Here is a 17,061-nt window from a genome sequence, read left to right as displayed (position 1 = left end):
CCCCAAACCCTAACCTTAACCATTCTAAAACCTTACCTAACCCTAACCCTACAGACAGACAGTCCTTTAACCCAACCAACGGGTTAATCTACAAGTGGGCTACCATGGGGCCTACGACTTTGGCCGGCCGCGCCCGTACCCTCCGACCCGCGCGTATATGATGTGGAGTGCAACCCCTCCCTTCCCCCCTCCGGTTTCCACGTGTCAGAGATGGAAGTGGATCAACCGACTCAAAACTAGAACCCAATCATACACATGATTGAAAACATCCAGGACCAAAGACTGACGAACACTGAAGTGAATACATAGACAACATGGAGCTAAAAAAGAAGGATCCGAAAGAGAGTAAAACTCCTAGGTTGCACTATGCTTTCCACTTCCGTCGACACAGCGGACCCGGACATCATGACCATACTACTCGACATGGACACATGGCAACCAACCGAGAACCGGACCTGCATAAGGTACGCAACTCAAGGGCTTTGCCTGATCCTAAGTTGAGTTGACAGACCTACCTAAACTTAACCTCTTCTATACCTTACCCTAACCCTAACCCTAACCTTAACCATCCCAAAACCCATACCTAAACTTAACCCTAACCCTAACCCTAACCCTAAACCATATCTTACCCTAAACCCCAAACCCTAACCTTAACCATTCTAAAACCTTACCTAACCCTAACCCTACAGACAGACAGTCCTTTAACCCAACCAACGGGTTAATCTACAAGTGGGCTACCATGGGGCCTACGACTTTGGCCGGCCGCGCCCGTACCCTCCGACCCGCGCGTATATGATGTGGAGTGCAACCCCTCCCTTCCCCCCTCCGGTTTCCACGTGTCAGAGATGGAAGTGGATCAACCGACTCAAAACTAGAAACCAGAAACCTAACCCATCCTCCCCAATCCGGCCTTTTACAAGGGTTTTTTTTCCTCAACCCTTGTACCCTCTGGATTGGTTTGATGGTGAACAGGTTCAAAATTATCATTAGATTATATACCAACTAAAATAACCCTACTCTACTCCTGACCCCTGGATGCACACCACCTTTTTTTACAACCCAAAAGCATTTTTTATTGATGAACACTACACCCCCCACCCCTTTTTTTTTCTCAACAAGAAGAATTTCCCCCCCCCCCCCCCCTTCAACAAAAGAAGACCCCTACTCAAAGATTCTACCTTTCTCTACTAAAGAAGATTTCTCTCAAAGACCACCCCCCCCCCCTTTTTTTCAACAAGAAGAATTCCCCCCCCCCCCCCTTCAACAAAAGAAGACCCCTACTCAAAGATTCTACCTTTTTCTACCAAAGAGGATTTTTTTCAAAGACCCCCCCCCCCCTTCTTTTTCAACAAGAAGAATCCCCCCCCCCCCCCCCCTTCAACAAAAGAAGACTCCTACTCAAAGATTTTACCTTTTTCCACTAAAGAGGATTTTTTTACCCATCCTGACGACCATATTTCCAACTTAGGAGCAAAATAATACAAATTACAATATAGGCCCACCACACTCACACCCCTGCACCATACACCCACATACCAAAAACCCAGGATAATACCAACATCCGACACCAGACCCTCCCCCAGGTAAGTATTCCCCCCTCCCCCCAGGTAAGTCTCTCCCCTACTGGAGTGGTCCCATCATCTTCGGAGGACAAACATCACTGGAAACAGCCAAAAAAGTTTTTCTGGACCCGTACCTCCCATTCCCCAAGTGGACGTTAACTGGACAACACGGCCAAATCTACTATATACCCAGGATCCCAAATGGACGAAAACGCGATGGAAGCTATACTCCGCTAAAAAGCACCAACTAAAGACGACAAGTTTAGCAACACTTCCCAGCTGGCCAAACTGAAACTACCCCCCAGAAACACTACCTAACACTACCCCTTAACAAAGAAACTAGGTTATAAGTTCCCCACACACCTGAAAATGACCAGAGTTCACGATCTTCACCTCAACTCTACATCGCTCCTTCGGCACTCTTACGCAAACTCCAAAAAGACGGAAAAAGATGTCCACCACTTTTGAAAGCCTACAGACAGACCTATGGGTCACCTAGAAACTCCACTATAGTCTCATCCGAATCCCACAGATGTCCACCCTACCCTCAACTCCTCCTGAAACTACAGAACCTCTTCTTGGGTTCCTTCTAGGCCCAAACCCTCAACAAGAGCAGACCGCTCCCGAAGCTAACACACAAGTCAATGGAGACACAGAGGTCAAACACTACGTTCTCAGAGGAGGATCTAATATACTTCTACTCATCACAGAAACTCCACGTTTTGCTCATCCTGACCCTTAAGACTTCTAGTCTTACCTAAAATCAACCTCACACCTCTGGGACCCACATCCTATACAGCACCCCAAAAGCAAAGTTCCATCCTTCGCATTGGTTTCTATGACAAAGGCTCCCCTACACCTTACAGACGAACAGACGCCTCACTCAAACAAAGGGAAGATCTCATTGGACCAAACTCCAACAGGCCTTCACGTGCACACCGCATGCACACCTTGTGCCATCTCATGATTGGACCCCTGGCCTAAACCACACCCCCAGTTTTTCACATAAAAAGAGGAGCACCCCTCAGTCTCAGCATCATTAGGATCCACGGATCCCCAGAGAAGCCTTCTACTGGATACAAGACTCAAGCTGGAAACCTGCAGAAGACCTCCTCTCCTCCTCTCCTCCACTGACCTACTGGACACAGACCCCAGCCTGGACTCTACCAAGACGAACCTCTCCCCACAGATCTACTGGATAAAGACCCAAGCCTGCACTCTACCCAGACCACCTCTCCCCTCAAGGATCTACCGGACCCCAACTATATACCAACCCCTAAAGGGACACCTCACTGGGACCCAGACACCGGCTGATATTCTACACTCCCCACAAGCATCTCACCTGAACGACCGGACTCCTACGACTCGCCCTCCCCCCCAAAAAGATACCTCATCAGGACCCAAACTCCAGCTGATACTCCTACAGACCTTCATAGACCTTCCAGACCACCGAGACTCTACCACTCACATACACCCACACACACCCTATTTTTTCCGGTCCATAATACGGCTTTTTTACCGCATTACGACCCAGTGCTCCTTTTTGCACTTTTTTTCCTCTCTGCCACCTGATGAAGCCGAGCAAGGCAGAAACGCGTCGTGGCTGGGTTTCCCCTAGATCTGTTGTGTAGCTGTAAAGAGGACAGGTCCCACACAGACTTCGGGGGTAACTCTTTTTGGCTACTCAATTTTCTTTGTACTTTTCTCTTCCCTTACTTTTAGTTTTCACATAGGTACACACCACACATGGCTGATCTACGGGACAACGCAGACTCTGGGGACTGCGAGGACTATTCAGACCCCCCACTCTACATCTAGACTAGCCCCACAATCGCGACGGGTCTTAATGATCTATACGGACTCTCGGAACAAATCCGCAAGATACGCACCAAGGGACCGGACGAAAACAGCTCCGACCGGCAGCCTGGGCTCATTATGGAAACGCCACATAATGAACATTTCTCCAAAGCTTCTACACAGCGGGGGAAACATCCCACACCAATGGACCTTCTCTCCCACCAGACAGCACCCCTCCACGGTCTCCATAGGACCAAAACCACCGGAGGACTACACCCCTACACCATTACATCAGGGGCACAAAGACACATCTCCTGATGCCATCCCCACCAGACCACCCCACTCTACATCCTACCTCATACCACCCCACTCCAGGACCTCCAGAAGATCCACCTCAGACCTTCCACCCAGAACCCCACCCCCCCTTCTGGAACTCCTACTCCCCCCTCCTACGGAACACCACCACCCCACAGCACCCCCAAGACTAACAAGCTGGCACTCTACGTCCCGGACCCAACCAGCAGACCAAAAGGGGCTCATCTACCCCACCCCAACCCACACCTTCAACCACATGGCTCCACAGGACCGGACCTCCTACACGCAGCACTACTCCTAAGGGGACAGGTAGCCCAGCAGATGAGAAAACCCCTAGGGACACCACCCCTAACCACCAGGTTAACCTGGTCTCACCAACCAACAACAAAGCGGAGGAACACCACACCACTGGGGCCCCACCTATCCCCCCCAACGCCTACTCTACAGCACGGTCACTCTCCAAGCTGATTAGAGCCAGACACCACATGGAGATGATCAGCTTTTACCTCTCGGACAACCAGCTACCTCCGGGCTACCTCCACCAGACCAGAACGCTTACGGCTACCTTCACACCATCAGGAGCATCTGACACCACCCTAGCGGCTCTCGCTACAGCATCTTCACTTTGGATCCAAACCAGCCACCAGATCCTAGAACAGCACTACAGGGAGGAACTATCCCACAAATACACCATACTCTACAACACTTCATCCTGCCCTGACTGGCAGGAAGCCTGGTATTTAGGGGTTACATGGGCCCAGAAACTCCTCAGCGAACCACTCCGGGACTACTTGTTACAGGACATCAGGGACTCACTCCCCAAATTCTACGGGAATTGGCCTACGAGAGACTACAGCCCATTCCAACTACCACTCACCCACTGCCAACCTTACAGTGAGGACGAGGGGGATACCACCCTACAGAGGGCACACACCAGCAGACCCTCTCCTTCTCCACGGACCCACGGACACCCCACATCGGGACGATACCCTCTGAAGGAAGATTCCACTTCCCCTCTCCCGGAATCATCTAACACCACCACTCCAGAGACAAATATTTCCCCTATCCAACAGAGAACTACCAGGACACCTCCCACAACAAGCCACTCACCTCTACCATACCAGGGTACCCAGAGACCTATCCATACCCTGACCAGGGTGGGTCCCTTCCGGTTAAAACAAAACCTGCTGAACCACCCCGAAATCCTAGCCCAAACAGGACTACAAGGGACCAGGCACAGGCAGCGAGTGCCCAGGTGGCTTCTGATCCTTCCGTGCCATCCCACACCCAAACCAGGGAGGAACGGCATGCTAAGCCACAGGAACGGAAGATTACCAAGCCACGAAAACGCCTGGCCAACGAATCACTACTCGGGGACCAGCACAATCCTCCACTCCAATCAAAGGGCATCAAAAAAATCATCAACGATTGGGCAGCTACGGACCACAACCTCCCCACCTTACTAAACACTACACCAGGAGACACCCACACCCGGGACCAAACAAAGGAAACCACCGGATCCTACCCATCATTACAACCTACAACTCACCCGGCCTCCGAATGACTACTATCATCCAGCAAAGACTCCAGCACAAACAACTACTCCCTCTCCACACACCCATCCTGGCCTTCAAACGGAACAAAAATCTCAAGGACTCCCTGGTCAGCAGCCACCTCACATTATAAACCAGAGGGACGAATTACTACTCCCGGGAACCTCCAGGCCCTATACCACCACCACGACTGGACCATTACTGAGGCCTTCAGTACAACGGAGGAACGACTGGACAGACACTGCACCTGCACCTTACACACCCCACATCCCATACAACAGATAGGGGGTCATTAAGACCACAAAAAACAGATCTTCAAATAGCACCATAGAGTTACCATGCCCATGGACTCTCAAGAAATACTTTCCTTTTTATTAAAAAAAAAAATAAAAAATAAAAAATAAATAAAAAAAAAAAAAAAAAAAAAAAAAAAAGATATATAACTATATATTTATATATAAGTATATCTTTTTTTCCCCGCTTTCTTGAACTCAGGGTTACCATGACCATGGACCCTTTGATGCAAAGAAACTATAAAATAGAAATCTAAATATCTTTATGTTATTTACCAAGAACCCTCACCATCTCACCATCCTTCCAACTCTACCTCACTGAAGATACCCACCAGCACCCCCAACGGACGAGAACCTTTTTTCTCCAACTACTCTGGGGGCACGGCTTTGTCGACTCCCCCGCAGCGAGCAGACCCTAAGCAAACTAGGCCCGACCATACACCAAGCAAGAAGACCGGAGGAAATGGTAGCGACCGGACTCCTTCGGGACCCCTCTGGGGCCTGTTGGCAGACCTATCGGCTCAACCCTCCCAAGCCCCCTTACACACGGGAGACTCACGTAACGCGCTGGACCACTATCTACCCCAGATTAGATCTGGATTGGCAGTAGGTTCAGTAGCGCGTGTTTGGTCCTAGCGGGTTGGGATACCCAAAAGAGGGGCTTTTGGGTTATGCGCTGCGGCTGGAGGATCGCGTCTGCCGAATAACCCCTGGGGTGCCCAGATAATGTCTGGCGAGGTATCGGACCCCACAGAGGAAATTCCTACTGGGGACCCCCTACCCCGCCGCACTTAGCCTGGACAACCGAACCATTTTTTTACCTGGACTACGTACCAGTTCACTGTCTAGGGATGATATACCTCTGGAAACGTTACGATCCTGGAAGGGAGTAATTCCACTGGTCACTATTACCCAAAAACTCTGAATTACCTACAACTGAGATGGTGTGGATGGAAGCACCCAATTAACTTCTACTACTGCCGGACGTTTCATACGTAAGCCAGAGAAGGTTTGCCGGCTTCTAAACCCTCCATACACCGACCGTAACACAGGACGTGACTCCAGGGGCGGATGCATGACAACCGTATAGAGGGCTCGCCTTCTGGGTGTCTGTCTGCTCAAACCACTGGCGGTTATAGACTGACCACTTGACAGGGACACATGGCAACCGACTGAGGTCCGGACCTGCACAAGGTACGCAACTCGATGGTTTTGCCTGATCCTACGCCGAGTATACCCATACAGACCAGCTGGATTCGACTAGACATGGGTTGATTGGGAATTAGGATCCTGGAAGGGAATAACTCCCAATCATACACATGATTGAAAACATCCAGGACCAAAGACTGACGAACACTGAAGTGAATACATAGACAACATGGAGCTAAAAAAGAAGGATCCGAAAGAGAGTAAAACTCCTAGGTTGCACTATGCTTTCCACTTCCGTCGACACAGCGGACCCGGACATCATGACCATACTACTCGACATGGACACATGGCAACCAACCGAGAACCGGACCTGCATAAGGTACGCAACTCAAGGGCTTTGCCTGATCCTAAGTTGAGTTGACAGACCTACCTAAACTTAACCTCTTCTATACCTTACCCTAACCCTAACCCTAACCTTAACCATCCCAAAACCCATAACTAAACTTAACCCTAACCTTAACCCTTCTTTCAAAAAAAAACATATCTTACCCTAACCCCAAACCCTAACCTTAACCATTCTAAAACCTTACCTAACCCTAACCCTACAGACAGACAGTCCTTTAACCCAACCAACGGGTTAATCTACAAGTGGGCTACCATGGGGCCTACGACTTTGGCCGGCCGCGCCCGTACCCTCCGACCCGCGCGTATATGATGTGGAGTGCAACCCCTCCCTTCCCCCCTCCGGTTTCCACGTGTCAGAGATGGAAGTGGATCAACCGACTCAAAACTAGAAACCAACCCAACCAACGGGTTAATCTACAAGTGGGCTACCATGGGGCCTACGACTTTGGCCGGCCGCGCCCGTACCCTCCGACCCGCGCGTATATGATGTGGAGTGCAACCCCTCCCTTCCCCCCTCCGGTTTCCACGTGTCAGAGATGGAAGTGGATCAACCGACTCAAAACTAGAAACCGACCCGCGCGTATATGATGTGGAGTGCAACCCCTCCCTTCCCCCCTCCGGTTTCCACGTGTCAGAGATGGAAGTGGATCAACCGACTCAAAACTAGAAACCATCCCCACCAGACCACCCCACTCTACATCCTACCTCATACCACCCCACTCCAGGACCTCCAGAAGAACCACCTCAGACCTTCAACCCAGAACCCCACCCCCCCTTCTGGAACTCCTACTCCCCCCTCCTACGGAACACCACCACCCACAGCACCTCCAAGACGAACAAGCCGGAATAGAGACACCCCGAAATACAACCCTTCATACAGGGATAGACAACCTGAACATCAGCCCCCTGGCTATGTGAACAGACACAGCAGGAGCTACCCCTACGCTAGGCACCCCTCTACCCCACCACGTCCAACAGATACTCCCAAGCATCACACACACAGAGATGGAGATCACACTCCTAGAGGACACATTCGAAGCATACGTCTCAAACCCATCTCCAGGCACTCTACGTCCCGGACCCAACCAGCAGACCAAAAGGGGCTATCTACCCCACCCCAACCCACACCTTCAACCACACGGCTCCACAGGACCGGACCTCCTACACGCAGCACTACTCCTAAGGGGACAAGTAGCCCAGCAGATGAGAAAACCCCTAGGGACACCACCCCTAACCACCAGGTTTACCTGGTCTCACCAACCAGCAACAAAGCGGAAGAACACCACACCACTGGAGCCCCACCTATCCCCCCCAACCTCAACTCTACAGCACGGTCACTCTCCAAGCTGATTAGAGCCAGACACCACATGGAGACGATCAGCTTTTACCTCTCGGACAACCAGCTACCTCCGGGCTACCTCCACAAGGCCAGAACGCTTACAGCTACCTTCACACCATCAGGAGCATCTGACACCACCCTAGCGGCTCTCGCTACAGCATCTTCACTTTGGATCCAAACCAGCCACCAGATCCTAGAACAGCACTACAGGGAGGAAATATCTCACAAATACGCCATACTTTACAACATTCCATCCTGCCCTGACTGGCAGGAAGCCTGGTATTTAGGGGTCACATGGGCCCAGAAACTCCTCAGCGAACCACTCCGGGACTACTTATTACAGGACATCAGGGACTCACTCCCAAAATTCTACGGGAATTGGCCTACGAGAGACAACAGCCCATTCCAACCACCACTCACCCACTGCCAACTTCACAGTGAGGACGAGGGGGATACCACCCTACCGAGGGCACACACCAGCAGACCCTCTCCTTCTCCACGGACCCACAGACACCCCACATCGGGACGATACCCTCTGAAGGAAGATTCCACTTCCCCTCTCCCGGAATCATCTAACACCACCACTCCGGAGACAAATATTTCCCCTATACAACAGAGAACTACAAGGACACCTCCCACAACCAGCCACTCACCTCTACCATACCAGGGGACCCAGAGACCTATCCATACCCTGACCAGGGTGGCTAGGTTAGGGTCCCTTCCGGTAAAAACAAAACCTGCTGAACCACCCCGAAATCCTAGCCCAAACAGGACTACAAGGGACCAGGCACAGGCAGCAAGTGCCAAGGTGGCTTCTGATCCTTCCGTGGCATCCCACACCCAAACCAGGGAGGAACGGCATGCAAAACCTCAGGAACAGAGGATAACCAAGCCACGAAAACGCATGGCTAACGAATCACTACTCGGGGACCAGCATAATCCTCCACCCCAATCAAAGGGCATCAAAAAAATCACCAACGATTGGGCAGCCACGGACCACAACCTCCCCACCTTCCAGACACTCACCACCAACCCACCTGCCCTCTCTGGACCACCACTCTCTCCTATACCACCATCCCCACAGTACCTGCCTGAGCCTGACCTTATGGAGGATAAAGTACTCATGGATGCGGCGTCCCAGGTGGAAAAATCTAACCTCACCACCACCCCACACCGGGATAACACTCGGATGACCTCGGAACCTCAAAAATCTCCACCCACACAGGCGGAGACCTCCCCTCCCCAAACAAAACCTACTAAAACCAGAGCCCCTCGGATCCCAGGAAAAAGACTACACAAATCCTGTGACCCCCCACCAAAAGAGAGAAGGCAACAGACATACCACCCACCCACGGAGGGCTTATCCACCACCCCCCAATCCTCCACCTACAGCACCCACGGGCCGGAAGCCACAGAGACATCCACCCCACCCTCGGATCACCTAGGGACACCACCGGAGCTAATACCTCCCGAAAGGATGGATAATAGTCTCCACAGAAGAAACCCATCCAGAGGAGAAAAGAGTAGGTGGACAATCAAACCACTAAGACCCTTCCTTATCATGGGTGACTCCAACATCTCTAAGCTACCCCTCATCTACTCCGAACAGGTTCAAACCGAGGCCTACCCCGGAGCAAAAATTCAACACGCCATCCGGATGTTATCACTCCTCCTACCCAAAGGAGAACCCCTGGTCACCCAACTCATCCTATCATTCGGACTCAACGATAGAGAACTAGGGGACGCAACCCAACACCGCACCGATGTCTCCAACCTCCACGACACGGCTACCCTAGCCTTCCCCAACGCTAAGATTCTCATCCCGCTCATCAACTACTCCCCCAAAATGCCTCTGGAGGATAGAATCAACCTGAACGTAATCAACAGATACATCCAAAACTATCCACACATTCCTCTCCTACCCACAGCCGACTTCTACACCCTTCAAGACTACCTCCACTGGACTCCCAAGACTGCCATAGCCATTTGGAAATGGTGGAAACAACACACCACATAACATATTACCTCTCTTACCCTGACCAGGGGGAGATGGTACACTCCCATGCTGAAGACAGCAGCACCCACCCTCCCCACCACACAGAAAAGCAGAACCAACACCTTCCCATCATCACTTCCCCCTCCTCCCAAAAAAAGCAGATCATCCAACAAAACGGACCACCAACACACATCCCCTAAAACCAGGGTCAACTCACTGGCACCACCCTCAACACCCATAAACCCTACACCAGCTATCAAAGGCTCCGAGGTGATTAACTTATCACGCTCCTTCTCCCCCTCCCCTACGCAACTCAGCCTCCTACGAAGAGGCCTGAACTTCATCCCTACAACCAAAAACGGTTACCACACCCGTACTACACTCCAAACGGAAATAAACCACTACCACAATAAACTCAAAGTAGCTACATTCTTCCACCAACTGGAACCCCTACCACAGGACACCACAGCCCATAGGGACAAATTAGCACGGCTACAAAAACCCACAGGCTGGGTACCACCTATCACAGACCTACCCCCCTGGATAACGGACATCATGAATAAAGACTGGGATACCATCAATACCACTACCTTCTCCCCGGAACCCACCTACAACCTCACCAAGGAGGAAACCACAGCACTCCAACAACTCAAAAATAACCCCACCATCATCATTAAACCAGCGGATAAGGGCTCAGCTATCGTCATCATGGACACCCAACAATATATCCTCGAAGCAGAAAGGCAACTCCAAAACACAGCCTTTTACCAACTCATAGAGAGACCCATCTACCTCCGATCTACAGCACTCATCAAAAGAGAACTCCTCCAAATGGAACGGAAGAACCTCATCACCAAAAGGCAACGAGACTACCTCACAGGGGATACACCTACCAGGAGCAGATGCTTCTACCTACTCCCCAAAATCCACAAAGACCCCTCCACTTGGCCTCTCCCATTTGAAACCCCCCCGGGGAGACCCATCATCTCAGACTGCGGCAGTGAAACATACGGCATCTCTCAATGGCTAGACATACACCTTCGTCCCCTTGCCTCCAAACACAACAGCTACCTCAAAGATACCCCTGACTTCCTCCAGAAAATCGCAAACACTCCAGTCACCCCTGATGACCTCCTATTCACCATGGATATCGAGAGCCTCTACACCAACATCGAATTAGGAGCAGGACTTACAGCCGTCAGAGCCACCCTTACAAAATACCCCTCACCGGACAGACCTGATGACCACCTCCTACGCCTCCTTGAACTGGCCCTTACCCGTAACGATTTCGAATTCAACGGCAACACCTACCTCCAAACCAAAGGGGTAGCCATGGGAAAAAGATTTGCACCGGCCTATGCAGACATCTACCTGGCCGAATGGGAAAACACTGTCTACCCACTATGCCAATTCAAACCATTCCGCCTATACCGTTATCTCGACGACATATGGGGAATATGGCAACATGGCACAGCAGAATTCCTTCAATTCACCACCATCCTCAACAACCACCACCCCTCCATCAACTTGACACACCAACTCCACAGTTCTCAAGTACATTTCTTGGACACCATCACCTACAAAGGACCCAACCTCATCAGGACTGGAAGACTCGATACCAAAATGTACTTCAAGAACACAGACACGCACGCACTCCTGCATGCCACCAGCTTCCATCCTCCGCACACCGGGAGAGGAATATTAAAATCACAATTCCTGAGGTTCCGCCGGATATGCACCCAAACCAAAGACCTCCAAATTGCTACACGCACCCTCTCCAAAGCACTCATCAAAAACAGAGGATACACCCGCTCGGAGCTCAAAAAAACCAAACACTACACCAGGAGACACCCACGCCCGGGACCAAACAAAGGAAACCACCGGATCCTACCCATCATTACAACCTACAACTCACCCAGCCTCCGAGTGACTACTATCATCCAGCAAAGACTCCAGCGCAAACAACTACTCCCTCTCCACACACCCATCCTGGCCTTCAAACGGAATAAAAATCTCAAGGACTCCCTGGTCAGCAGCCACCTCACATTATAAACCAGAGGGACGAATCACTACCCCCGGGAACCTCCAGGCCCTATACCACCACCACGACTGGACCATTACTGAGGCCTTCAGTACAACGGAGGAACGACTGGACAGACACTGCACCTGCACCTTACACACCCCACATCCCATACAACAGATAGGGGGTCATTAAGACCACAAAAAAACAGATCTTCAAATAGCACCATAGAGTTACCATGCCCATGGACTCTCAAGAAATACTTTCCTTTTAATAAAAAAAATAATAAAAAAAAAAATAAATAAATAAAAAAAATAAAAATAAAAAAATAATAAAAAATAAAAAATAAAAAAAAAAAAATAAAAAAAAATAAAAAAAAGAAATATATAACTATATATTTATATATAAGTATATCATTTTTTTTCCCGCTTTCTTGAACTCAGGGTTACCATGACCATGGACCCTTTGATGCAAAGAAACTATAAAATAGAAATCTAAATATCTTTATGTTATTTAACAAGAACCCTCACCATCTCACCATCCTTCCAACTCTACCTCACTGAAGATACCCACCAGCACCCCCAACGGACGAGAACCTTTTTTCTCCAACTACTCTGGGGGCACGGTTTTGTCGACTCCCCCGCAGCGAGCAGACCCTAAGCAAACTAGGCCCGACCATACACCAAGCAAGAAGACCGGAGGAAATGGTAGCGACCGGACTCCTTCGGGACCCCTCTGGGGCCTGTTGGCAGACCTATCGGCTCAACCCTCCCAAGCCCCCTTACACACGGGAGACTCACGTAACGCGCTGGACCACTATCTACCCCAGATTAGATCTGGATTGGCAGTAGGTTCAGTAGCGCGTGTTTGGTCCTAGCGGGTTGGGATACCCAAAAGAGGGGCTTTTGGGTTATGCGCTGCGGCTGGAGGATCGCGTCTGCCGAATAACCCCTGGGGTGCCCAGATAATGTCTGGCGAGGTATCGGACCCCACAGAGGAAATTCCTACTGGGGACCCCCTACCCCGCCGCACTTAGCCTGGACAACCGAACCATTTTTTTACCTGGACTACGTACCAGTTCAATGTCTAGGGATGATATACCTCTGGAAACGTTACGATCCTGGAAGGGAGTAATTCCACTGGTCACTATTACCCAAAAACACTGAATTACCTACAACTGAGATGGTGTGGATGGAAGCACCCAATTAACTTCTACTACTGCCGGACGTTTCATACGTAAGCCAGAGAAGGTTTGCCGGCTTCTAAACCCTCCATACACCGACCGTAACACAGGACGTGACTCCAGGGGCGGATGCATGACAACCGTATAGAGGGCTCGCCTTCTGGGTGTCTGTCTGCTCAAACCACTGGCGGTTATAGACTGACCACTTGACAGGGACACATGGCAACCGACTGAGGTCCGGACCTGCACAAGGTACGCAACTCGATGGTTTTGCCTGATCCTACGCCGAGTATACCCATACAGACCAGCTGGATTTGACTAGACATGGGTTGATTTGGAATTAGGATCCTGGAAGGGAATAACTCCCAATCATACACATGATTGAAAACATCCAGGACCAAAGACTGACGAACACTGAAGTGAATACATAGACAACATGGAGCTAAAAAAGAAGGATCCGAAAGAGAGTAAAACTCCTAGGTTGCACTATGCTTTCCACTTCCGTCGACACAGCGGACCCGGACATCATGACCATACCACTCGACATGGACACATGGCAACCAACCGAGAATCGGACCTGCATAAGGTACGCAACTCAAGGGCTTTGCCTGATCCTAAGTTGAGTTGACAGACCTACCTAAACTTAACCTTTTCTATACCTTACCCTAACCCTAACCCTAACCTTAACCATCCCAAAACCCATACCTAAACTTAACCCTAACCTTAACCCTTCTTTTAAAAAAAACCATATCTTACCCTAACCCCAAACCCTAACCTTAACCATTCTAAAACCTTACCTAACCCTAACCCTACAGACAGATAGTCCTTTAACCCAACCAATGGGTTAATCTACAAGTGGGCTACCATGGGGCCTACGACTTTGGCCGGCCGCGCCCGTACCCTCCGACCCGCGCGTATATGATGTGGAGTGCAACCCCTCCCTTCCCCCCTCCGGTTTCCACGTGTCAGAGATGGAAGTGGATCAACCGACTCAAAACTAGAAACCTAACCCTAACCCTTAACCCCTAACCCCTAACCCTAACCCTAACCCTAACCCTAACCCTAACCCTAACCCTAACCCCTAACCCCTAACCCTAACCCTAACCCTAACCCTAACCCTTAACCCTAACCCCTAACCCTAACCCCTAACCCTAACCCCTAACCCCCTAACCCTAACCCTAACCCTAAAACCTAACCCTAACCTTAACCCTAACCCTAACTATACCTTACCCTAACCTTAACCCTAACCTTAACCACTCTTAAAACTATACCTAAACCTAAAACCTACTGACAGACAGTCTTTTAACCCAACCAACGGGTTAATCTACAAGTGGGCAACCATGGGGCCTACTACTTTGGCCGGCCGCGCCCGGACCCACCCGGACCGCGCGCACATGTGTGGAGTGCACACCCCTCCCTTCCCCCCCTTCGGCTTCCACGTGTCAGAGATGGAAGTGGATCAACCGACTCAAAACTAGACAACCTTACCCCGCCGTACTTAGCCTGGACAACCGATCCACTTGTTTGACCTGGACTACGAACAAATTCACTGTCTAGGGAGGATATACCTCTGGAGACGTTACGATCCTGGAAGGGAGTAACTTCACTGGTCACTATCACCCAAAACCACTGAATCACTTACGACCGAGATGGTGGGGATGGAAACACCCAATTAACTTCTACTACTGCCGGACGTTTCATACGTAAGCCAGAGAAGGTTTGCCGGTTCCTAAACCCTCCATACACCTACCGAAACACAGGACGAAACTCCACTCGCCTTCTGGGTTTTTGTCTGCTCAAACCACTGTAGTCTAAAGACTGACCACTTGACAGGGACACATGGCAACCGACTGAGGTCCGGACCTGCACAAGGTACGCAACTCGATGGTTTTGCCTGATCCTACGCCGAGTATACCCATACAGACCAGCTGGATTTGACTAGACATGGGTTAATTTGGAATTAGGATCCTGGAAGGGAATAACTCCTAATTACACACATGATTGAAAACATCCAGGACCAAAAAGTGACGAACACTGAAGTAAATACATAGACAACATGGAGCTAAAAAAGAAGGTTCCGAAAGAGAGTAAACTCCTAAGTTGCACTATGCTTTCCACTTCCGTTGACATAGCGGACCAAGACATCATGACCATACCACTCGACATGGACACATGGCAACCAACCGAGGACCGGACCTGCATAAGGTACGCAACTCAAGGGTTTTGCCTGATCCTAAGTTGAGTTGACAGACTTACCTAAACCTAAAACCATTCTGAAATACTATACCTAACCCTAACCCTAACCCTTAACCACTCTAAAAAACCCTTACCTAACCCTAAACCCTAACCCTAACCCTAACCCTAACCTTAACCCTAACCCTTACCTAAACCTAACCATTCTAAAAAACTATACCTTACCCTAACCTTAACCCTAACCTTAACCACTCTTAAAACTATACCTAAACCTAAAACTTACTGACAGACAGTCTTTTAACCCAACCAACGGGTTAATCTACAAGTGGGCAACCATGGGGCCTACTACTTTGGCCGGCCGCGCCCGGACCCACCCGGACCGCGCGCACATGTGTGGAGTGCACACCCCTCCCTTCCCCCCCTTCGGCTTCCACGTGTCAGAGATGGAAGTGGATCAACCGACTCAAAACTAGACAACCAACCGACTCAAAACTAGACAAACAAAACTAGACAAACTAACCCTAACCCCTAACCCTAACCCTAACCCCTAACCCTAACCCTAACCCCTAACCCTAACCCTAACCCTAACCCCTAACCCCTAACCCTAACCCCTAACCCTAACCCTAACCCCTAACCCTAACCCCTAACCCTAACCCTAACCCTAACCCCTAACCCTAACCCTAACCCCTAACCCTAACCCCTAACCCTAACCCTAACCCCTAACCCTAACCCTAACCCCTAACCCTAACCCCTAAACCCTAACCCTAACCCTAACCCTAACCCCTAACCCCTAACCCTAACCCTAACCCCTAACCCTAACCCTAACCCTAAAACCCTAACCCTAACCCTAACCCTTCCTCGGTCTGTATCCGAGCCTTGGTTAAAGTTCAATGTGGCAACACTGCGTCGAATTGTACCGAAGGTCACTTTACTTCCAATGCCAAACTCTGCAAAGATTTGCCCCACATACTCACACAGATTACCGTAAGGTTGACCGCAGGATGTGAAAAAGAAGAGTTCTATTTCTGAGGTCATTCCACTCAGATGAGGCCTGATTTGATGGAATCGTTTAAGCCAAGTGTATTCCTCCTGACATAGAACAATTCTGCACTCCCCAAAGCTATAGTTTGTTTTGTGGCTAGCTACACACATCTGATAACCCCCACCTTCCGGGGTTACTTCATTGAAATCACTCTCACTAAACATGGTGACTGGGGATCGTCGAGTGCCATTAAATATGGCCAACCGGCTGGACA

At 50.2% G+C, this 17,061-nt stretch overlaps 1 protein-coding gene across 1 annotated transcript in view; it reads right to left on the bottom strand.

Moving 5' to 3' along the window:
* LOC149983637 (uncharacterized) overlaps positions 1-16,272 on the bottom strand; it is a 57,904-nt gene extending 41,632 nt beyond the window's left edge. The window contains exon 1 of the mRNA XM_090236566.1: positions 16,003-16,272. The gene's annotated coding sequence lies outside the window, so the exon portion shown is untranslated. The remainder of the gene's footprint in view (positions 1-16,002) is intronic.
* Positions 16,273-17,061: the final 789 nt, after the last annotated feature.

The sequence above is a fragment of the Oncorhynchus mykiss genome, chromosome 5 (genome assembly GCF_057628025.1).
Source record: "Oncorhynchus mykiss isolate SJ-2025 chromosome 5, ASM5762802v1, whole genome shotgun sequence".
Taxonomy (NCBI): Eukaryota; Metazoa; Chordata; class Actinopteri; order Salmoniformes; family Salmonidae; genus Oncorhynchus; species Oncorhynchus mykiss.
The sequence above is the reverse complement of the archived record's forward strand: the minus strand, read 5'-3'. Positions and strand labels throughout refer to the sequence as shown.